The sequence below is a fragment of the Odontomachus brunneus genome, unplaced genomic scaffold (genome assembly GCF_010583005.1).
Source record: "Odontomachus brunneus isolate Ranch 3 - 2012 unplaced genomic scaffold, Obru_v1 Obru_scaffold_163, whole genome shotgun sequence".
Lineage (NCBI taxonomy): Eukaryota > Metazoa > Arthropoda > Insecta > Hymenoptera > Formicidae > Odontomachus > Odontomachus brunneus.
In genome coordinates this window covers 660328-663887 of record NW_022639613.1, presented here as the reverse complement: position 1 = coordinate 663887, position 3560 = coordinate 660328, and the positions used below count along the sequence as shown (strand labels likewise).

The following is a 3560-nucleotide window of genomic DNA, read 5'->3' as shown; positions in this document are numbered from 1 at the left end:
CACATCTTTAAAACAACATTCCGCATAGAAATACGTAGCCGATTTTCGATAAGTTAATATTTCGATTTTTTAGGTACAAATAAGTGCCCGTTTTTTGGTAGTAAAATGAACTTTTTTTTTCAAATGCTCGCCAATTTAACAAAAATGAATATTTTCAAAATCCCCTACGTATTTCTATAGCTATACTAATGTAGTTTAAGAAAAAATTTTTTATTTTGTTCCAGATTAATTTTTGCTACACTTCTACTGCGTGCCGCGGAGCCCCTTAAAAAAAACCGTTCCGCAGAAACGGCTGTTGGGCAGCCATTTTGTAATATTTTTAATAAACAAAATTTTTTTTTAAACTTCAAAACATGCTTAACAACATCCTTAAAAAGAATTACCCTTTTACTTTTCCTTCCACTTAAAAAAAAATCGCAAAAAAACGTTAAATTTTCGCTCTCTACTGTGGTGTAACCCCTTAAACTCTGTGTTCTTATTTCCGTGTTCCGCGCGCGCGTAACATTTTGGGGGCTCGTCCGGCATACGATTGTTCGCGATCCGATGGTTCGGGATCCACGATCGAGCCGACGATCGGACGAATTCTGAGATACAAACGCGGCGAGACGCGAGTAAGTGGTTTAGTGCGGTGCTACAGAGAGTTTCTCTGAAGATGTCAATGGTCCACTCTCCTGTAAGGACCCGCTTTCAAGCTGTGACATCGACTCCGGCGGAAAACGCCTTGGAGGCTGTGCTGTTGCAGTTGCAGCAACTACGCGAGGAACGGCGGCGGGAGAGCCAGGAACAGCAGCGTTTCCGCAGCGAGATGGAGGCTCGTCTTCAGGAGCGTGATGTTGTCCTGAACCGGCTGGAGCAGCGACTTTCACAGCTACGTCCCTTCGAAAATGTCACTTCGTGCGAGAGCGTGAGAGGCGCGATACGCGAATCTCGCGAGTTGTGTGCTGGGACAGGCGAGCGGTTTCGGTGTTAATACTTAAGCAGGAAATTTTCGACGGGACGGCTCCGTTGCATGAATTTTGTCTCAATTTTTATTAATTGCGAATGCAAATCGATGGTCGGAAACGGAGACGGCAGTTATGCTGGCTTTCTGTCTCCTAGGAAAGGCGCGTTCTGTACTCGATTTGTGAAACGGTACCCTCACATTTGCGGGTCTTAGATCGAAATTGGAGTTACGTTTCGGCGAGGCCTAGCTTACACAGAATGTTTATTTGCAATTCAACCGGAAGCAGTGTCCGCGAGAGGATGTTGCGTCGGTCGGCGCAGATTTGAAACGCTTAGCACGAAAAGCGTATCCCGAGTGCCCGCTTGAGGTGCCTGAAAAAATCGCCCGTTTTCAATGTATCGTTGCTTTGACGGATTTGTAAAACGCTCCCTTCAAGTGGAGGGGATAAGTTCGCTTTGTCTGGCGATTGAGCGCGCAAAAACGTTAAATTGCTGAGAATGGAAAGGGGAGAATGTGAAAGATTAAAGAAGGTTGGCAGTGTGGTGCTACCGGATATTTTCGTTCTGAGTGTCCGAAGCTGAAGAAGACGGAACACTAAATTTTGTCGGGTTGATCGGGTCTAACTCAGCAGAAGAAGCTCGGATCCCGGTTTGCGCGTGCGGCCCAGCTGCTCTCGTGTCATCTCGGAGGGATAAGTACAGTCGCGCGCGGACGTTTTTGTGTGAAAGGGAATTTAAATGATAGGTCGTGTACTTTTAAGATAGATACGGGCTCGGACGTGTCGGTGTTAAGCGCCAGAAGCGGCAGGAACCGATAATTTCTTACAATTTGTGGTATCTTGCGGGAGAAAAGATGTCTGTAATTTCTCATGTTTTCGCCACAGTTGATTTACCGTTCTATGTTGCGGAAATTAGCGACGAATGCATTCTTGGAGAGAATTTTCTCCCCAAAACCGTAATTTTCGACGGTTTCTTGAAAACGCCTTCGGCGTTTGAGAGACGAAGTAATGGAGGAGAGTATGATGATTTATTCTCGGATAGAGAATTGCCCTGCTAAGCTCCCTGTTTCACTTCCCTGAATTTTCGAGGAAAGTTCTCGGAATCTGAATACTCCTGAAAAACAGATTTTCTCTGGTTTTTTACTGAAATTTGTAGATATATTCTCTGAAAATATTGTTGCCGAAAATTGTAATATTTTGTGTCATAACATAAAATTGTGTGATTCTCGTTCTATTAAGCAGGTACCTCGCTGAATTCTTCTGCATTTGTGATTCGAAGTAAATAAAATTTTGGAGGAGATGAAATCTCAAGAGGTAATAGAGGAGTCTAACAGTCCTTGGACTCCTCCAGCAGTTTTAGTAAAAAAAAAAAAAACAATATATAAGATTTACGGAATTATATATAAGGTGTAGTAAAAAGAAATCCATTATTTTTCCAATAGATGGCTTTAGTAATGTATATCTCGCGTTGTATAAGTGCGATCGGTTTACGCTAGATGGCGTTAGAAAGATAAGATTTCGTACTAAAAAAAACTTCTCAGACAGTTTTGTAATTGTTTGACTCAGTATTGTTTGAGCGCGCGTCAAAGATGGACACCATCAAAGAGAAAATACGCCATATTTTATAGTTTTTCTTCGATAAAGGCGAAAATGCAAGTCAGGCGGCTGAAAATGTGAATAGTGTTTATGGTCCTGATACTGTAACAGCCAATTACGCGCAATTTTGGTTTCGTCGATTCCGATCCGGTAATTTTGATGTCAAAGATGCACCACGCTCTGGAAGGCCAATTGTCGAAAATGTCGATAAAATAATTGAAATCGTCGAGTCCGACCGTCATGTAAGCACTGTTTCGATTGCCCAGGAGCTATACATTGCATAAAAAATCGTTTGGAATCACTTGAATAAGGCTGGATACAAAAAGAAGCTCGATGTATACTAGATTTGAGGCTTTCACGGCCATTGACACAATGTCTAGGTATAGCTTCCGGAATGGAGCCGTGTCTTGAATCAGCGATATGCCGACGTTTCGCAAACGTTGCAGTTTGCATCATCAGGGCTGAGAACTCTGATACTGAGCTCCCTTGGGTAAAGGTAGTCCTTATATGCCCCCCTCCCCCCCCTTGGGTAGATGGTGTTTAGGGAGTAGGGGACGAGGCTTGAATCCAGCCAATCAGCGTATTTTAATTGATCAGCTGGTCAATTAAAAAACCGGGAGGGCAGTATGCCAAATAGAGTTTACTTGCATACCTTTGTCTCGGTTGAGGTTGTTGGGATGTTTCAAAATTTCTAGACCTTCACGATGTTTTCTGGCAAAATAACTCTGTGAGGGAGCCAATCTGGTGGCTTTTTCATATTGTACGGAGTGTCCAGTCTCCATCCAGTGTTCAGCTAGGGCTGATTGAGTAAAGTGACCATACTTGGTACATCGCTGGTGTTCCTTGATTCGCGTACTGATCTTCCTCCCGGTTTCTCCTATATAAACTTTACCACAAGAGCAAGGGATCTTATATACACCTGATGTTTCTAGGCATGATTTCTGATCCTTCGGATTTGGGAGTAAATGGGAGAACTTCCTATGAGGTTTGAAGATTACTTTGATTTTGTGCTTACCCAAAATT

General features: G+C 43.0%; 1 protein-coding gene across 1 annotated transcript in view; it reads left to right on the top strand.

Annotated features, from left to right (window-relative positions):
• The window catches only part of LOC116850992, a 1243-nt gene extending 976 nt beyond the window's left edge, over positions 1–267 (top strand). Inside the window, exon 2 of the mRNA XM_032829938.1 lies at positions 225–267. The gene's annotated coding sequence lies outside the window, so the exon portion shown is untranslated. The remainder of the gene's footprint in view (positions 1–224) is intronic.
• Positions 268–3560: the final 3293 nt, after the last annotated feature.